The following is a 13,140-nucleotide window of genomic DNA, read 5'->3' as shown; positions in this document are numbered from 1 at the left end:
GTGCCAGTCAGAGTTCTAAGTTTTAGGGATATACTGGGGAACTAAGCAATGTCTCTGTTCTCATCAAGCTTTCATTGTTTGGAGAGACAGATACATTAGCCCATTAAGTGCTTTTAAATGCTAAGAAGAAAAATAAAGTTGGGTGAGAAAAGAGTGTTGAATGTGGTTTAGAACAAATTCACATTTGACAAGAAGCCTAAATAAAATGAGAATGGCCCAGGCATGGTGGTTTACACCTGTAGTCACAGCATTTTGGGAGGCTGAGGCAGGCAGATCACCTGAGATTAGGAGTTCAAGGCCAGCCTGACAAACATGGAGAAATTCCATCTCCACTAAAAATATAAAATTAGTCAGGCATGGTGGCACATGCCTGTAATCTCAGCTACTCAGGAGGTTGAGGCAGGAGAATCGCTTGAACCTGGGAGGAGGAGGTTGTGATGAGCTGAGTTCACGCCTTTGGACTCCAAACTGAGCAACAAGAGTGAAATCCCATTTCAAAAAAAAATTAAAAATAAGAAAATAAAATGAGGAAGAACACCATGTGTATGCTAGGGAAAAATGTCTCCACGTGGGGAACAGCAAGGGCAATAGCCTTAACATGCTTGAGCTATTTTATTTTGTTTGAAGAACAGCAAAAGGATAATAGGGCCAGATCAAAGTGAGGTTAAGATGACAGTTGGCAGAAAATCAAGTCAAACAAAAAAATAGAGCCAGGTCACAGATGGCCTGTAGGTCATGGGAGGGCTTTTGTTTGTTCTCTGAATGAGATACAAACCCACTAGAGTCTTTTTATTTTATTTTATTTTATTTAGGTTCTGGGGTACATGTGCAGATCATGCAGGATTGTTGCATAGGTGCATACATAACCAGGTGGTTTGCTGCCTCTATTCCCCCTTTGACTATATCTGGCATTTCTCCCCACATTATCCTTCCCCACCCCCTGCTGTCTCTCTCCTAGTCACCCTCCAACTGCCCCCAGTGTGTGATGCTTCTCTCCCTGAGACCCCATGTTCTCATTGTTCAATAACAACCTCTGAGTGAGAACACGCAGTGTTTGTTTTTCTGTTCTTGTATCAGTTTGCTGAGAATGATGGTTTCCAGATTCATTCAAGTCTCTATGAAGGGCACAAACTCGTCGTTTTTTATAGCTGTGTAGTATTCCATGGTGTATATGTGCCACATTTTTTTTTGTTCAGTTTATCATTGATGGGTATTTGGGTTGGTTCCAGGTCTTTGCTATTGTACACAGGGCTGTAATGAACATGCGTGTGCATCTGTCTTTATAGTAGAATGATTTATAGTTCTTTGGATATATACCCAGTAATGGGATTGCTGGGTCAAATGGAATTTCTATTTCTAGATCCTTGAGAAATCGCCACACTGTCTTCCACAATGGTTGAACTAATTTACACTCCCACCAACTGTGTAAGAGTGTTCCTATTTCTCCACATCCTCTCCAGCATCTGTTGTCTCCAGATTTTTTAATGATCACCATTCTAACTGGCATGAGATGGTATCTCAATGTGGTTTTGATTTGCATTTCTCTAATAACCAGTGAAGATGAAATTTTTTCATATGTTTGTTGGCTTCATATATGTCTACTTTTGAAAAAGTGTCTGTTCATGTCCTTCACCCACTTTTGAACAGGGTTTTATTTATTTATTTATTTATTTTTTGTATATCTATTTTAGTTCTTTGTAGATTCTGGATACTAGCCCTTTGTCAACTGGATAGACTGCAAATTTTTTTTTTTCATTCTGTTGGTTGCCAGTTTAATGATGGCTTCTTTTGCTGTACAGAAGCTCTGAATTTTAATTAGATCCCATTTGTCAATCTTGGCTTTTGTTGCCATTGCTTTTGGTGTTTTATTCATGAGTCCTTGCCTATGCCTAAGTCCTAGATGCTGTTGCCTATGTTTTCTTCTAGTGTTTTTATGGTGTTAGGTTTTATGTTTAAATCTTTAATCCATCTGGTGTTAATTTTAGTGTCAGGTGACAGGAAGGGGTCCAGTTTCTGCGTTCTGCACATTGCTAGCCAGTTTTCCCAACACCATTTATTAAACAGGGACTCCATTCCCCATTGCTTGTTTTTGTCAGGTTTATCAAAGATCAGATGGTTGTAGATATGTGATGTTGCTTCTGAGGCCTCTGTTCTGTTCCACTGATTTATGCCTCTGTTTTGGTACCAGTACCATGCTGTTTTGATTACTGTAGCCTTATAGTATAGTTTGAAGCCCGGCAGTGTGATGCCTCTGGCTTTGTTCATTTTGCTTAGGATTGTCTTGGCTATGTGGGCTCTCTTGTGATTCCATATGAAGTTTAAAGTGGTTTTTGCCAGTTCTGTGAAGAAGATCATTGGTAGCTTGATGGGGATAGTGTCAATTTTATAAATTACTTTGGGCAGTATGGCCATCTTCACGATATTGATTCTTCCTAACCATAAGCATGGAATGTTTCTCCATCCATTTTTGTCCTCTCTTATTTCATTGAGCAGTGATTTGTAGTTCTCCTTGAAGAGGTCCTTCACATCCTTTGTTAGTTGTATTCCTATGTATTTTATTCTCCTTGTAGCTATTGTGAATAGGAGTTCACTCTTGATTTGGCTCTCCATTTGTCTGTTATTGGTGTATAGGAATGCTTGTGATTTCTACACATTGATTTTGTATCCTGAGGCTTTGCTGAAGTTGCTTATCAGTTTGAGAAGATTTTCGGCTTAGACAATGGGGTCTTCTAAATATAAAATCATGTCGTCTGCAAATAGAGTCAGTATGACTTCCTCCTTTCCTAATTGAATACCCTTTATTTCTTTTTCTTGCCTGATTGCTCTGGCTAGAACTTCCAATAATATATTGAATGGGAGTGGTGAGAGAGGGCATCCTTGTCTAGTGCCTGATTTCAAAGGGAATTCTTCCAGATTTTTCCCTTTCAGTTTGATATTGGCTACAGGTTTGTCATATATAGCTTTTATCATTTTATAATACATCCCATCGATACCTAGTTTATTGAGAGCTTTTGGCATGAAGGGCCGTTGAATTTTGTCAAAGGCCTTCTCTGCATCTATTGAGATAAAAATGTGGTTTTTGTCTTTGGTTCCATTTATGTGATAGATTATCTTTATGGACTTGCATATATTGATCCATCTTTGCATCCCCAGGATGAAGCCTACTTGATTGTGATGGATAATCTTCTTGATGTGGTGTTGCATTCAGTTTGCCAGTATTTACTGAAGACTTTTGGGTCAATATTCATCATGGATATTGACCTGAAGTTTTCTTTTTTAGTTGAGTGTCTGCCTGGTTTTGGTCTCAGGATGTTGTTGGTCTCATAAAATGAGTTAGGGAGGATTCCCTCTTTTGGTATTGTTTGATATAGTTTCAGCTCCTCTTTGTACGTCTGGTAGAATTTGGCTGTTGACCCGTCTGGACCTGGACTTTTTTTGGTTGGTATTGATTCCTGCCTCAACTTTGGCTCTTGTTATTGGTCTATTCAGGGTTTCAGCTTCCTCCTGGTTTAGTCTTGGTAGAGTACAAGTGTCCAGGAATTTATCCATTTCTTCCTGGTTTACTGCTTTATGTCCATAGAGCTGTTTGTAGTAATCTCTGATGGTAGTTTTTATTTCTGTGGGATCAGTGGTGATATCCCCTTTATCTTTTTTTATGGCATCTATTTGATTCTTCTCTCTTTTCTTTTTTATCAGTCTGGCTAGCAGTCTGTCTATTTTGTTGACCTTTTCAAAAAAACAGCTCCTGGATTTATTGAGTTTTTGAAGGGTTTTTGTGTCTGTGTCTCCTTCAGTTCTGCTCTGATCTTAGTTATTTCTTGTCTTCTGCTAGCTTTTGAGTTTTTTTTAAATCTTCCTCCTCTAGCTCTTGCAATTTTGATGATAACGTGTCAATTTTAGATCTTTCCTTGTTTCTCATGTGGGCATTTATTGCTATAAATTTCCCTCTCACCACTGCTTTAACGGTGTCCCAGAGATTCTGGTCAGTTGTGCCTTCATTCTGATTGGTTTCAAAGAACACCTTTATTTCTGCCTTCATTTCATTGTTTATCCAGTCGACACTCAGAGGCAAGTTGTTCTGTTTCCAAGTGGTTGTGTGGGCTTGAGTGTGTTTCTTAATCCTGAGTTCTAATCTGATTGCACTGTGGTCTGATAGATTGTTTGTTATGATTGCCATTCTTTTGCATTTGCTTAGGAGTGATTTGCTTCCAATTATGTCATCAATTTTAGAGTAAGTGTGATGTGGTGCTGAGAGAAATGTGTATTCTGTAAATTTGTGGTGGAGCATACTGTATATGCCTATTATGTCTGCTTGGTCCAGCTCTGCATTCAAGTCCTGGATGTCCTTGTTAATTATCTGTCTCGTTGATCTCTAATATTGACAGTGGAGTGTTGAAGTCTCCCACTGTTATTGTTTGGCAGTCTAAATCTCGTTTAGGTCATTAAGGACTTGTTTTATGTATCTGGGTGCTCCTCTATTGGGTGCTGTATGTATTTAGGATAGTTAGCTCTTCTTGTTGGATTGATCCTTTTACCATTACGTAATGCCCTTCTTTGTCTCTTTTGATCTTTGTGGGTTTGAAGTCTATTTTATCAGAGACTAGGATTGCAACCCCTGCTTTTTTTTTGTTCTCCATTTGCTTGGTAAATCTTCTCCCATCCCTTTATTTTGAATCTATGTGTGTATTTGTATGTGAGATGGGTTTTCTGACTATAGCACACCAATGGGTCTTGACTTTTTATCCAGTTTGCCAGTCTGTGTCTTTTGATTGGGGTGTTTAGGCCATTTACATTCAATGTTAATATTGTTATGTGTAAATTTGATCCTGCCATTTTGTTACTGGCTGGTTTTCTTGCCTGTTAATTGACTCATTTTCTTCATTGCATTTTTGGTCTTTGCCATTTGGTGTGTTTTTGCAGTGGCTGGTATTTGTTCCTTTCTGTGCTTAGTGTTTCTTTCAGCAGCTCTTGTAGGGCAGTTCTGGTGGTGACAAAATCTCTCAGTAATTGCTTCTCCATAAAGGATTTTGTTTCTCCTTCACTTATGAAGCTTAATTTGGCTGCATATGAGACTCTAGGTTGAAAGTTCTTTTCTTTAAGGATGTTGAATATTGGCCCCCAATCTCTTCTGGCTTGTAGGGTTTCTGCAGAGAGATCTGCCATGAGTCTAATTGGCTTCCCTCTGTGGGTGACCTGACCTTTCTCTCTGGATGCCTTTAGCATTTTTTACTTCATTTCAACTCTGGTGAATCTGACAATTATGTGCCTTCGGGTTGCTTTCTTGAGGAATATGTTTGTGGAGTTCTCTGTATTTCTTAGATTTGAATGTTGGACTGCCTTGCTAGGCTTGGGAAGTTCTCCTGGATAATATCCTGGAGCATGTTTTCCAGCTTGGATTCATTCTCCCCATCATATTCAGGTACACTGATCAAGTGTAGATTAGGTCTTTTCACATAATCCCATATTTCTTGGAGACTTCGTTCATTTCTTTTCACTCTTTTTTCTCTTGTCTTGCCTTCTCTTTTTATTTCATTGAATTTATCTTCAGTCTCTAATATCCTTTTTTCTGCTTGATTGATTTGCCTATTAAAACTTGTGTTTGCTTCACGTAGTTCTTGTGCTGTGTTTTTCAACTCCATCAAGTCATTTATGTTCTTCTCTAAGCTGGTTATTCTAGTTAGCATTTTGTCTAATCTTTTTTCAAGATTTTTAGTTTCTTTGCATTCAGTTAGAACATGTTCCTTTAGCTCAGAAAAGTTTGTTATCATCCACGTTCTGTAGCCTGTTTCTGCCAATTTGTCACTCTTTCTCAGTCATGTTGTGGTCCCGTGTTGTTGAGGAGTTGTGATCCCTTGAAGGAGAAGAGGTGTTCTAGTCTTTGATGATTTCATCTTTTTTGTGCTTCCCACCCCCATCTTCATGGATTTACCTGGCTATGATCTTGGGGAACTGCTTGATAAGGTTGCTTGTCTGCCTGTTGAGGCGCTACTGGGTTTCTAGGGACTCCGTCAGTTTACTAGATAGGCTTCATGTGTCTTTTTTGTTTACACTGGGAGGTCAGGCCCACCTCTTCCGCTGACCTGGAGTCGCTGCTGGGTGGTCAAGAACACCATCCCATTGCTCCATAGGCTTCCTGTGTTTTCATTAAAACATGAAGCCTAGTCCCACCTCTTTAATGGTAGATTGTGTCCTTCCTCCACAGGGCTGGATCATTCAGGGTTCAGCTCAGACTCAGGCACTGGCTGTGTAACCCTCTAAAGTTGGTGCTTCAGCCCTCTGGGTTTTGTGGGGGAGGGTAAGGACCCACCCAGCCACACAATCTGTCTCCTGGCTTTCAGCTCCCTCTCTCTCCTGGCAGCAGGAGGGGGTGATAGCTCCATCCACAGGCTCTCTCAGCCGGCTTATGGGCTTATGTGTTTGCTTAGATCTGTGCACCAATCTGGGACACCATCCGGAATTATTATTCAATGCTGCATTTGTAATTCCTGGCACTTGACTGGCTAAGATCCCCTGTTCTGTGTATTGTTGAGGCTTTAGGGGAAGCACTGTATCTGGACCGGAGTGCCAGAGAGGGAGCCTCTGACTCACCAGTCAGATGCACTTTCTGGGTGAAGCAGCACCCTTCTCTACCTTGGTTTGCCCTGCCTGGGTTTTGCTCACTATCTGTCCAGACCCATTGAAATGCACCTGGTACCTCAGTTGGAGCTGGAGATCTCTCGATTTCTGCATCTCTCTTGCTGGGTGTTGTACACCAGGGTTGTGTCTATTCAGCTATCTTGACTCCCCTTTTCACTAGAGGCTTTTTGAAACAGAACTAAAATGATCTGACTGTCCTTTTAACAAAAATGGATAAGGAGATTTCAGTTAGGGTTAATGCCATTGCAGTCATTCAGTCAAAAGTGGTAATGGTAATTTCAAGAGGAGTGACATAGTAGAAATAGTAGGTGTCAGGTAAAATCTAGAAAAAGTGCTTTTGTATATATTTTATCCTGTAAACTAAAGTACAAGGTCAGAATGAACAAGGAACATATCTTAAGCATTTTTTTACATCTTCCTTAGTCCTGGAACATTATGTATGCTCATTAAATACATACTGAACAAAGGAATACAATGTCTACAGGAAATAAATTTTTAAGGGGGAAAGAAAACTAGGGAGAAGAAGTGGAGCTTGGCTTGGAGAATGGTCAAGATACCAGATGTAGGAGTTGTCAGGACCTATTCTTCCTTTGGAGCCCATCTGGCCAAGCATTCAGAAATAGCCCCTGCACTCTGAGCCCAGCTCAGCCATGCTTGACTCTGTATTCTTCGCAAAGCTGTGCCTGCAAGGGGTGGGTACCAGCTGCAAGGCTAAGTGAAAACAGCTTGGGAAAAATCTTAGTTGAGAAGTGTCAGCAGATACAATCCCACGGCACTTAGTGATTCACAATTGCTTTAAAATGTGGCTGAGAAAATGTATGATCAATTTCCCTTAAGTGTGATTTGTGAGAGTTATTTGGGGCCATCAACATGTTATTTTGAAAGGCTTCCTACTCAGGCACAACTCCAATTTTGTTTGATGAGAGTTTTTTTTTTTTGTTGTTGTTGTTTTTTTTTTTTTTGAAGGCCCTTGGACATGGTCACTTATTATGTGGATAATCAACAGACCTGCCCATCCCTTAATGTAAGTAACTGAAACCAAGAGCGATAGCAGCTAAGATAAAATCATAACTTCACTATTAAGCCCATTAACTGGGTAGAAACTACATCCTGGGGTCATAAATAGTTATTAGCCAGTTAATGACAGTGGTAGTCAAATCATTACATTTACATCTGATGAATAGGGATGAGGCTTCCTTTGGTTTTCAGCTCTCAGACAATTTAGTATTTTAATATTCTAGGCAGTAGAATTTCCAAAGTTAAAAAGACAAATCCTCCCACATATCTTGAAGAGATACAGTGAATAAAATAAGTAAATAATTATATAAGTTTTCCGAGACTACTCCACTTTATCTTCATATTTGTCATCTTTATATTCTTTTTATTTTTAATATTATACTTTAAGTTTGGAGATATATGTGCAGAATGTGCAGGTTTGTTACATAGGTATACATGTGCCAAGGTGGTTAGCTGCACCCATCAACTTGTCACCTACATTAGGTATTTCTCCAGATGGTATCCCTCCCCTAGTCCCCCACCCCTGACAGACCTGTGTGTGTGATGTTCCCCTCGCTGTGTCCATGTGTTCTCATTGTACAACTCCCAATTATGAGTGAGAACATGCAGTGCTTGGTTTGGTTTTCTGTTCTTAGTCAGCTGAGAATGATGGATTCCAGCTTCATCCATGTCCCTGCAAAGAATATCAACTTATCCTTATGGCTGCATAGTATTTCATGGCATATATGTGCCACATTTTCTTTATCCAGTCTATCATTGATGGGCATTTGGGTTGATTCCAAGTCTTTGCTATTGTGTACAGTGCTGCAAAAAACATACATGTGCATCTGTGTTTATATGCACAGAATGATTTATAAGCCTTTGAGTATATATGTAGTCATGGGATTGCTGGGTCAAATGGCATTTCTGGTTCTAGATCCTTGAGGAATTGCCACACTGTCTTCCAAAATGGTTGAACTAATTTACCCTCCCACCAGTAGTGTAAAAGTGTTCCTAATTCTCCACATCCTCTCCAGCATTTGTTGTTTCCTGACTTTTTAAATCGCCATTCTGTCATTAGATGGTATCTCATTATGATTTTGATTTTCCTTTCTCTAATGGCCAGTCATGATGAGCTTTTTTTCTTATTTGTTGGCTACATAAATGTCTTATTTTGAGAAGTGTCCGTTCATATCCTTTGCCCATGTTTTGATGGGGTGGTTTTATTCTTGTAAATTTAAGTTCTATGCAGATTCTGGATATTAGCTCTTTGTTACATGGATAGATTGCAAAATTTTTCTCCCATTCTGTAGATTGTGTGTTTACTCTAATGATAGGTTCTTTTGCTGTGAAGAAGCTCTTTAGTTTAATAAGGTCCCATTTGTCAATTTTGGTTTTTGTTGATATTGCTTTTGGTGTTTTAGTCATGAAGTCTTTAACCCATGCTTATGTCCTGAATGGTATTGCCCAGATTTTCTTCTAGGGTTTTTATAGTTTTAGGTCTTACATTTAAGTATTAAATCCATCATGAGTTAATTTTTGTATAAGGTGTAAGGAAGGGCTCAAGTTTCAATTTTCTGCATATGGCTAACCAGTTTTCTCAATACTATTTATTACATATGGAATACTTTCCCCATTGCTTGTTTTTGTCAGGTTTGTCAAAGATCAGATAGTTGTAGATGTGTGGTGTTATTTCTGAGGTCTTTGATCTGTTCCATTGGTTTATATATCTGTTTTTGGTACCTGTTTTGGTACTTGTTTTGGTTGCTGTAGCCTTGTAGTATAGTTTGAAGTCAGATAGCATGATACCTCCAACTTTGTTCTTTTTGCTTAGGATTGTCTTGACTATACAGACTCTTTTTCGGTTCCATACGAAATTTAAAGTAGTTTTTTTTTTTTCTGATTCTGTGAAGAAAGCCAATGGTAGCCTGATAAGGATAGCATTGAATCTATAAATTACTTTGGGCAGTATGGCCATTTTCATGATATTGATTCTTCCTATCCATCAGCATTAAATGTTTTTCCATTTTTTTGTGTCCCATCTTCTTTTCTTGAGCAGTGATTTGTAGTTCTCCTTGAAGAGGTCCTTCACATTTCTTGTAAGTTTTATTCCTAGGGTATTTTATTATCTTTGTAGCAATTGTGAATTGGAGTTCACTGATTATTTATCTCTCTGTCTATTGTGTATAGGAATGGTTCTGATTTTTGCACATTGATTTTGTATCCTGAGGCTTTGCTGAAGTTGCTGATCAGCTTAAGGAGTTTTTGGGCTGAGACGATGGCATTTTCTAAATATACAATCATGTCATCTGCAAAGAGAGACAATTTGACTTCCTCTCTTCCTATTTGAACACTCCTTATTTATTTCTCTTGCCTGATTGCCCTGTCCAGAACTTCCAATACTATGCTGAATAGGAGTGGTGAGAGAGGGCATCCTTGTCTTGTGCTGGTTTTCAAAAGAGCTTTCAGCTTTTGGCCATTCAATATGATATTGGCTGTGGGTTTGTCATAAATAGCTCTTATAATTTTAAGATCCATTACGTCAATACCTAGTATATTGAGAATTTTTATTGGGAAGGGGTGTTGAATTTTGTTGAAGGCCTTTTCTGCATCTATTGAGATAATTGTGTGATTTTTGTCATTGGTTCTGTTTATGTGATGCATTATGTTTAGTGATTTGCATGTGTTGAAACAGCCTTGCATTCCAGAGATGAAGCCGACTTGATCATGGTGGATAAGCTTTTTGGTGTACTGCTGGATTTGGTTTGCCAACATTTTATTGAGGATTTTTACATCAATGTTCATCAGGGATATTGGCCTGAAATTTTCTTTTTTTGTTGCATCTCTGTCAGGTTTTGGTTTCAGGATGATGCTGACCTCATAAAATGAATTAGGGAAGAGTCCCTCTTTTTCTATTGTTTGGAATAGTTTCAGAATGAATGGTAACAGCTCCTCTTTGTACCTCTGATAGAATTTGGCTATGAATCCATCTGATCCTGGGCTTTTCTTGGTTTATAGACTATTAATTACTGCCTCAATTTAAGAACTTGATATTGGTCTATTCAGGGATTTGACTTCTTCTTGGTTTAGCCTTAAGATGGTTTATGTGTCCAGGAATTTATCCATTTCTTCTAGATTTTCTATTTTATTTGCATAGAGTTGTTTATAGTATTCTCCGACGGTAGTTCATACTTCTGTGGAATAAGGGGTGATATTCCCTTTATCATTTTTTATTGTGTCCATTTGATTCTTCTCTCTTTTCTTCTTTATTAGTCTGAATAGTGGTCTATTTTGTTGATCTTTTCAAAAAAACTAGCCCCTGCATTCATTTATTTTATTTTTTTATTTTATTTTATTTTTTTTTTGAGACAGAGTTTCACTCTTGTTACCCAGGCTGGAGTGCAATGGCGCGATCTCGGCTCACCGCAACCTCCGCCTCCTGGGTTCAGGCAATTCTCCTGCCTCAGCCTCCTGAGTAGCTGGGACTACAGGCACGCGCCACCCACCATGCCCAGCTAATTTTTTGTAGTTTTAGTAGAGACGGGGTTTCACCATGTTGACCAGGATGGTCTCGATCTCTTGACCTCGTGATCCACCTGCCTCGGCCTCCCAAAGTGCTGGGATTACAGGCTTGAGCCACCGCGCCCGGCCTCATTTATTTTTTGAAGGGTTTTTTTATATCTCTATCTCCTTCAGTTCTGCTCTGATCTTAGTTATTTATTGTCTTCTGCTAGCTTTTGAATTTGTTTGCTCTTGCTTCTCTAGTTCTCTTAATTGTGATGTTACAGTGTCAATTTCAGATCTTTCCTGCTTTCTCCTGTGGTCATTTACTGCTACAAATTTCCCCTACACACTGCTTTGGCTGTGTCCCAGAGATCCTGTGGGACACAGAATGTTGTGTCTTTGTTTTCATTGGTTTCAAAGAACTTATTTATTTCTGCCTTAATTCTGTTATTTACCCAGTGGTCATTCAGGATGAGGTTGTTCAGTTTCCATGTAGTTGTGGGGTTTTGAGTGAATTTCTTAATCCTGATTTCTAATTTGATTGCACTGTGGTCTGAGAGACTGTTTGTTAAGATTTCCTTTCTTTTGCATTTGTTGAGGAGTGTTTGACTTCTAATTATGTGGTCATTTTTAGAGTAAGTGTGATGTGGTGCTAAGAAGAATATATATTCTATCGATTAGGGGTGAAGAGTTCTGTAGATGTCTATTAGGTCAGCTTGGTCTGGAACTGAGTTCAAATCCTGAATATCCTTATTAATTTTCTGTCTTGTTGACTTGTCTAATATTGACAGTGGGGTGTTAAAGTCTCCCACACTTATTGTGTGGTAGTCTAAATCTCTTTGTAGATCTCTAAGAACTTGCTTTATGAATTTAGGTGCTCCAGTATTCGGTGCATGTATATTTAGAATAGTTAGCTCTTCTTGTTGCATTGATCCCTTTAATAATATGTAATGCCCTTCTTTGTCTTATTTGATCTTGGTTGGTTTAAAGTCTGTTTTACCAGAGACTAGGATTACAACTCCTGCTTCTTATTTTTTTATTTGCTTGGTAAATATTCCTCTATCCCTTTATTTTGAGCCTGCATATGTCTTTGCATGTGAGATGGGTCTCCTGAATACAGCACACCAATGAGTCTTGACTTTTTATCCTATTTGCCTGCCTGTTCTTTTATTGGGGAATTTAGCCCATTTACCTTTAAGGTTAATATTGTTATATGTGAATTTGACCCTGCCATTATGATGCTAGTTATTTTGCCTGTTCTTTGATGCAGCTTCTTCATAGTGTTGACAGTCTTTACAATTTGGTATGTTTTTGCAGTGGCTGGTACTGGGTTTTCTTTTCCATGGTTAGTGCTTCCTTCGGGAGCTATGGTAGGGCAGGCCTGGTGGTGGCAATCTCTTGGCATTTGCTTGTCTGTTAAGGATTTTATTTCTTTTTCACTTATGAAGCTTAGTTTGGATGAATATGAAATTCTGTGTTGAAAATTCTTTTAAGAATATTGAATATCTGCCCCCACTTTCTTCTGTCTTGTACGGCTTCTGCAGAGAGATCCGTTGTTATTCTGATGGGCTTCCCTTTGTGGGTAGCCTTTCTCTCTGACTGCCCTTAACATTTTTTCCTTCATTTCAACCTTGATGAATCTGATGATTATATGTCTTGCGGTTGCTCTTCTCGAAGAGTATCTTTGTGGTGTTCTCTGTATTTTCTGAATTTGAATGTTGTCCTGCCTTGCTATATTCGGGAAGTTCTCCTGGATAATATCCTGAAGTGTGTTTTCCAACTTGGTTCCATTCTCCCCATCACTTTTAAGTACACCAATCAAATATAGGTTTGGTCTTTTCACATAGACCTATATTTCTTGGATGCTTTGTTTGTTTCTTTTTATTCTTTTTTCTCTAATCTTATCTTCACACTTTATTTCATTTAGTTGCTCTTCAGTCTCTGATATCCATTCTTCCACTTGACTAAGTTGGCTATTGATACTTGTGTATGCTTCAGGAAGCT

This window comes from Cebus imitator, unplaced genomic scaffold (genome assembly GCF_001604975.1).
Source record: "Cebus imitator isolate Cc_AM_T3 unplaced genomic scaffold, Cebus_imitator-1.0 Scaffold126, whole genome shotgun sequence".
In the NCBI taxonomy this organism is placed as follows: Eukaryota; Metazoa; Chordata; class Mammalia; order Primates; family Cebidae; genus Cebus; species Cebus imitator.
The sequence above is the reverse complement of the archived record's forward strand: the minus strand, read 5'-3'. Positions refer to the sequence as shown.